We start from the raw sequence: 7,702 nt of genomic DNA, 5'->3' as shown, positions 1-7,702 counted from the left end.
CTGGAATAAGTCAGCTATTTAAGCTGTAATAAAGAACAGTGCCATACACTGGAAGATTGCTCATCACCTTCAACCAAAAGGTCAGTCAGGTCATGAGGCTTGAAAATCAAGGATCCCTTGTCTGCATTTTGTGGGTTTTTTTTTTTTATTACCATGAATCATATTTGTAATGAGAAAATCAAAACAAACAATAAGAGGAAAACTTAGGAACAGAAGAGTGAGCTTAGTGTCACAGGGCTGCCATCTGGATGTTTTTTCTAGACTTTTAATGTGGTCATAAAGCTAATTTGTTCTAGTTCTTTCTTGGGACTTTAAGAACCAACATTTCAAGATGTTTTAAAATCAAAGAATAATAGTGGTCCCTAACCAGGAGGGAAGAATAAATGGAGAGGTGAACCTACTTACTAGATTGACAGTGACTTTGCTATCTCGGAGACTTTACTAGGAGGGCTTCCCAGGTGACTCTAGTGGTAAAGAATTGGCTTCCCAGTACAGGAGATGTAAGAGACACAGGTTCAATCTCTGGGTCTGGAAGATCCTCTAGAGAAGGGCTTGACAATCCACTCCAGTATACTTGCCTGGAGAATCCCCATGAACAGAGGAGCCTGGCAGGCTACAGTCCATAAGGTTACAAAGAGTCAGACATGGCTGAAGCAACTTAGCAGCACACACACTCTAGCTTCCACATTTGAAAAAGAGCTTGCCCTTAACCACTTTTAGCCCACTGAAGTTTTTAAAAAGGGAATTATACACTAATAATGAGAAAATAGAAAGAGAAATTAAGGAAACAATTTCATTCACCATTGCAACGAAAAGAATAAAATACTTAGGAATATATCTACCTAAAGAAACTAAAGACCTATATATAGAAAACTATAAAACACTGGTGAAAGAAATCAAAGAGGACACTAATAGATGGAGAAATATACCATGTTCATGGATTGGAAGAATCAATATAGTGAAAATGAATACACTACCCAAAGCAATTTATAGATTCAATGCAATCCTTATCAAGCTACCAACGGTATTCTTCACAGAGCTAGAACAAATAATTTCACAATTTGTATGGAAATACAAAAAACCTCGAATAGCCAAAGCAATCTTGAGAAAGAAGAATGGAACTGGAGGAATCAACCTACCTGACTTCAGGCTCTACTACAAAGCCACAGTCATCAAGACAGTATGGTACTGGCACAAAGACAGAAATATAGATCAATGGAACAAAATAGAAAGCCCAGAGATAAATCCACACACATATGGACACCTTATCTTTGACAAAGGAGGCAAGAATATACAATGGATTAAAGACAATCTCTTTAACAAGTGGTTCTGGGAAAACTGGTCAACCACTTGTAGAAGAATGAAACTAGAACACTTTCTAACACCATACACAAAAATAAACTCAAAATGGATTAAAGATCTAAATGTAAGACCAGAAACTATAAAACTAGAGGAGAACATAGGCAAAACACTCTCCGACATACATCACAGCAGGATCCTCTATGACCCACCTCCCAGAATATTGGAAATAAAAGCAAAAATAAACAAATGGGACCTAATTAAACTTAAAAGCTTCTGCACAAGAAAGGAAATTATAAGCAAGGTGAAAAGACAGCCTTCAGAATGGGAAAAAATAATAGCAAATGAAGCAACTGACAAACAACTAATCTCAAAATTATACAAGCAACTCCTACAGCTCAATTCCAGAAAAATAAATGACCCAATCAAAAAATGGGCCAAAGAACTAAATAGACATTTCTCCAAACAAGACATACAGATGGCTAACAAATACATGAAAAGATGCTCAACATCACTCATTATCAGAGAAATGCAAATCAAAACCACAATGAGGTACCATTTCACACCAGTCAGAATGGCTGCGATCCAAAAGTCTACAAATAATAAATGCTGGAGAGGGTGTGGAGAAAAGGGAACCCTCTTGCACTGTTGGTGGGAATGCAAACTAGTGCAGCCACTATGGAGAACAGTGTGGAGATTCCTTAAAAAACTGGAAATAGAACTGCCTTATGATCCAGCAATCCCACTGCTGGGCATACACTATGAGGAAACCAGAATTGAAAGAGACACGTGTACCCCAATGTTCATCGCAGCACTGTTTATAATAGCCAGGACATGGAAGCAACCTAGATGTCCATCAGCAGATGAATGGAGAAGAAAGCTGTGGTACATTTACACAATGGGGTATTAATCAGCCATTAAAAAGAATACATTTGAATCAGTTCTAATGAGGTGAATGAAACTGGAGCCTATTATACAGAGTGAAGTAAGCCAGAAAGAAAAACACCAATACAGTATACTAATGCATATGTATGGAATTTAGAAAGATGGTAACAATAACCCTGTATCAGATCAGATCAGATCATATCAGTCGCTCAGTCATGTCCGACTCTTTGCGACCCCGTATACAAGACAGCAAAAGAGACACTGATATATAGAACAGTCCTTTGGACTCAGAGGGAGAGGGAGAGGGTGGGATGATTTGGGACAATGGCATTGAAACATGTATAATATCATATATGGGACGAGTCGTCAGTCCAGGTTCGATGCACGATACTGGATGCTTGGGGCTGGTGCACTGGGACGACCCAGAGGGATGGTATGGGGAGGGAGGAGGGAGGAGGGTTCAGGATGGGGAACACATGTATACCTGTGGCGGAGTCATTTTGATATATGGCAAAACCAATACAATGTTGTAAAGTTAAAAAATAAAATAAAATTAAAAAAAATAAAAAGGGAATTATACAAAGTCCTTTGAAAAGTATAATGCCTTTGGCTACTACCCAAGAGATAGAAGATAGGAGTAGGGGGTCAGCTTTGAATATGAAGGGAATTCAATCAGGCTTAGGGTTCATGTGCCATAAACAAGGACATCAAGCAGTGGAAATGGGGCTGTTTCCTCTTAGTTCTAATGTAGATTGCAGGTGTACATATCAAAAGATAATGAAACTCTAAAAGCCCCAGGAGAGCCTAAGGCCACACAGGATTGGCTGCATAAGAGAATTCAAAAGTGGAATAAGGGACAGAAGAGCTATAAAATTGATGAGATTCATTTTTAGATATGAAGTTGAAAAGAAATGGGTTCTTGAAACTCAAAATTTGTGAGCCCTGCCATTTTTATACATTTTTAGAAGCAGTGTGTGAAAAGTCACAGACATTTTCCTTCAATAAGGTGCACCAGGAAATGTGCAATAAAACTCAAAACTGCACAAATGCCTGCCCCAAAGCCCCCGACACCCCGGCCACTCACTCTAAACCACGACTTCAAGCCACCTGCACTTTAAAACAGCCCTGGGGACACGGCTGGCCAGACAGAGCAGGGAGTGTTTCAGGAGGGGGATCGCTCGCTCTTTCTTCCGTCTACATATGTGTCACTTCACTCTTCCACACTACGTGCTCACTCATTGTCCCTCTATACCTGCTGTGTAGACGTGGGGAACTCAGCACCTCTCTGAATCCACTCACACAAAGGCATTAGTAAGTAAGGCAGCTGTTGCTACACAGTGAGAGAGAGACAGAGAAGAGGCTCTGCATTAGCTGCCCCGCAGCAAGCCACTTAAATTCCTTTAAGATGTCCACAGACATAGAGAACAGACTTGCAGTTGCCGGAGGGGAGGAATGGGATTGGGAATTTGGAATTAGCAGGGGGCAAACTATCATACATAGGATGGATAAACAAATAGACAACAAGGTCTTCCTGTATAGCACAGGGAGCTATTGTCAATGTGTTGTGATAAACCATAATAGAAACGAATACGATAAAGAATGTGTGTGTATATATATATACATATATATATATATACACATATATATATATATAACAGAATCACTTTACTGTATAGCAGAAGTTAACACAACATCATAAATCCACTATACTTTAATAAAATAAATTTTTAAAAGGAGGTTTATGTTCTTCAAAGTCCTGTCTCAAGCTCACCCTCCACCCTGAAGGGTTTTTCTCCCCCTCTGCTGCTTCTCTGCGAAGTGTGTGCCTGTCTGTCCTTTCTGCTGACTCTCACCCTGAGATGACCCCAGGAAATTCAAACTCTTCCACCATCTATTTGGCAGATCAACTTAGCTGCCTCTGCTCCTGTTTCTAACGTGGGAAACTCATTGCTAGGATCTAGCACAAGAAAGAATTCTCCAGTTAATAGAACCTATATGCCTTGAAAAGCAGACTCCGTAATTCATACATTCAACAAGTATTTGCTGAGTGCCTGCCATTTGCCAAGGATTGTTCTAGGAGGTGAGGTTGGAGCAATCAGTGATCATCATTTTTTATTAGCATGATTTTGGGGGTCTCATCCCTACTCCATCCATCTCATCATGACATTTCTTCCTTTAAAAAAAAATTATTTATTTGGCTGCGCCAGATCTTAGTTGCAGCCAGTATCTTCCATTTTCATTGTAGCATGCAGGATTTTTAGCTGTGGCATGTGAACTCTTAGTTTCGGCCTGTGGGATCTGGTTCCCTGACCAGGGATTGAACCTGGGCTGCCTGCATTGGGAGCATGGAGTCTTAGCCACTGGGCCACCAAGGAAGTTCCCAAGACATTTCTTCCTGGCACACATGGTATTCTCTGAGAGAGAATTCTGCTGGATGAAGTTGTCCACACCGTACTATATTTATTAAAGTTGCATACATTCTTTTATATTGTAAATATGTTTTTAATTAAAAGCCACCCCCCAACTGAGACAATACTGTTTCCTATCTAACATAATAAAAGGTATTTTTAAAAGCAATACAAGCTGGCTTTGACTCCAGAACTGACTGGGGTAAACAAAAGCACCAGTTGAAACTGTCTGACCCTTTGTCAAGGAAAGAGAATTCTCATCCACTGTTCTGTAAGGCAACCTGACCAATGGATCAAGAGCCTGAAATCTTTCCATACATTTTGACTCTTTAGTCCTACTCTGAAGAATCTCCCCCACAAAGATAATGCCATACGGTTATTTGCAATTTTCAGAATTGTAAAATAGCTCAAAGACAATGGAAGGTTAGAGCAGAATATCTTGGAAGGGTGTGCTCTAAACAATGCATAGCTTCAAGGCACAAATTTTTCCTTACCTTAGCAAGAAAACAAAAACTATTTATTTATGCTGCTGCTACTGCTGCTGCTAAGTCGCTTCAGTCGTGTCCGACTCTGTGCGACCCCAAAGACGGCAGCCCACCAGGCTCCCCTGTCCCTGGGATTCTCCAGACAAGAACACTGGAGTGGGTTGCCATTTCCTTCTCCAATGCATGAAAGTGAAAAGTGAAAGTGAAGTCGCTCAGTCGTGTCGGACTCTTTGCGACCCCATGGACTGCAGCCTACCAGGCTCCTCTGTCCATGGATTTCCCAGGCAAGAGTACTGGAGTGGGGTGCCACTGCCTTCTCTGATTTATTTATACTTATAAATAATTCCTCCAAAACCAGTGCATATTAAAAATACTAGTAGAGAGGAGGAAGGGGAAGGGGGTGAAGCGCTTAAAGAGGCAGGAACTGGTGTGGGAGTGGGGTAGGACCCAGGGCTAAGGCAGCACCCACCCCGTCTCTCGCCTTAGTGGATCATGCCAAGGGCGGCAGCTGCAGCGGTTGCAGGAGCGGGGTTAGGGGTGAGGAAGTGACTGGGTGGTACCAGCTCAGGAGATGATGCCATTTCCAGTTACAACACAGGGATCACAGCAAGCACAGTCGCCACAGAAACACTGAGGCATTACTTCTCCCATCAGCTTCGGTCATTTCAGTCGCTCAGTCGTGTCCGACTCTTTGCGACCTCATGGACTGCAGCACACCAGGCTTCCCTGTCCATCACCAACTACCGGAGCTTACTCTAACTCATGCCCATTGTGTCGTTGATGCCATCCAACCATCTCATCCTCTGTCATCCCCTTCTCCTCCTGCCTTCAATCTTTCCCAGCATCAGGGTCTTTTCCAATGAGTCAATTCTTTGCATCAGGTGGCCAAAGTATTGGAGTTTCAGCTTCAGCATAAGTCCTTCCAATGAATATTCAGGACTGACTTAGCAGGCCCCAAGGAGACTGACTGCCTACTTACACAGAAGCTGGTTGAGACTCTGAAGCCCTTCGGGGTTTTTGAAGAGGAAGAGGAACTGCAGTGCAGGATTTTAATTTGGGGAAAATTAAATAACCTGGTAAAAGAGTGGATATGAGAAATCAGTGAAAGCAAGAATCTTCCACGATCTGTAATTGAAAATGTCGGTGGGAAAAATTTTACATGTGTATCTTATAGATTAGAGTACATACAAGAGGTGTCAATATTGATGCGTTGTGTGTTGCACTGAGACTTGTTGATCGAAGTGATTTTTTTCACCTCATTCTATGATAAGTTGAAATTATAGGAAGAAGTAAAAGATTTAAGAGCTGTTGAAGAGGCATTTGTACCAGTTATCAAACTGTTTTGATGGGATAGAGATTGGTATTTTGTTTGCAAGATTAGCACTGCAGACTATTCCAGAAGACTTGGACTTAACAGATGACAGTCTGCTTAAAAATTTAAATGTAAGGTGTATAATAAGTCTTAACGGTTGCAGGGTATCCAATGAAATTTTATATCTAGTACCAAACATTGACTACTTCAGATTAACCCTGAAGTCTATCAAACTGTGGGCCAAATGCCACAATATCTATTCTAATATATTAGGTTTTCTTGGTGGTATTTCCTGGGCTATGCTAGTAGCAAGAACTTGCCAGCTTTATCCAAATGCAATATATCAACTCTTGTACATAAATTTTTCTGGGTATTTTCTAAATGGTATGCGTTTAGATTATATTAAAATAAAATTGATTGTAGACTCTGAAAAAAAATCCTTGTAGAAAATAGTCCCTCATGAAAAGAGAAAATATATATACATATAAACACATACGTATGTATGTGTGTGAGTTTGAGGGTTATTTTACTCTTCTGTAATTAAAAAATTATTTCCTTAATGAAGATGCATTATTTTGTTTTTAAAATCATTTTATTTAAATATATTTGACATAGAGAAATAAATTGTATACATTTAAAGTGTGCCACTTGATGTTTTTGTGGTTATGTATACATTGTGATGGAAAAGGAAATGGCAGCCCACTCCAGTATTCTTGCCTGGAGAGTCCCATGGACAGGGGAGCCTGGCAGGCTACAGTCCATGGGATTGCCAAGAGTTGGACACGACTGAACGACTAAAAACAATGTCCATTGTGAAGGCTTCCCAGATGACTCAGTGGCAAAGAACCCGCCTACCTATGCAGGAGATGCAGGCAACGAGGGTTCAATCCCTTGGCTGGGAAGATACCCTGGAGAAGAAAATGGCAACCCACTTCAGTATTCTTGCCTAGAAAATCTCATGGACAGAGGAGCCTGGAGAGCTGGTCTGTGGGGTCACAATGAGTCAAACACAACTTAGCAACTGCGAATGCACTTACTTTGTGAAAGGATCTCCACAGCCAACCTAAATAATTCATCCACCACCTCTACATAGTTATCCTCTTGTGTGTGTTCAGAAGATTTAATTTGAGATCTATTCTCTTGGAAAATTTCAATTATTCACCAATATCACAATTAACAGGCTGTACACAAAATCTTCAAAAAATATTTATCCCATCTAACTGAAACTTTGTACCCTTTGCCCAATATTTTTCAGTTTCTCCCGTTCCCCATACCCTGATACAATCTGATTTGATGATTTTGACTCTTTTAGA

At 40.6% G+C, this 7,702-nt stretch overlaps 1 pseudogene; it reads left to right on the top strand.

Annotated features, from left to right (window-relative positions):
- Positions 1 to 5,651: 5,651 nt before the first annotated feature.
- LOC147370689 (poly(A) polymerase alpha-like) lies at positions 5,652 to 6,795 on the top strand (annotated as a pseudogene).
- Positions 6,796 to 7,702: the final 907 nt, after the last annotated feature.

The sequence above is a fragment of the Bos grunniens genome, chromosome 6 (assembly GCF_055505025.1).
Source record: "Bos grunniens cultivar Pamir isolate PY7600 chromosome 6, Bosgru_T2T1.0, whole genome shotgun sequence".
In the NCBI taxonomy this organism is placed as follows: Eukaryota; Metazoa; Chordata; class Mammalia; order Artiodactyla; family Bovidae; genus Bos; species Bos grunniens.
Note: the sequence above shows the minus strand (reverse complement) of the source record. Positions and strands in the feature narration are given on the sequence as shown.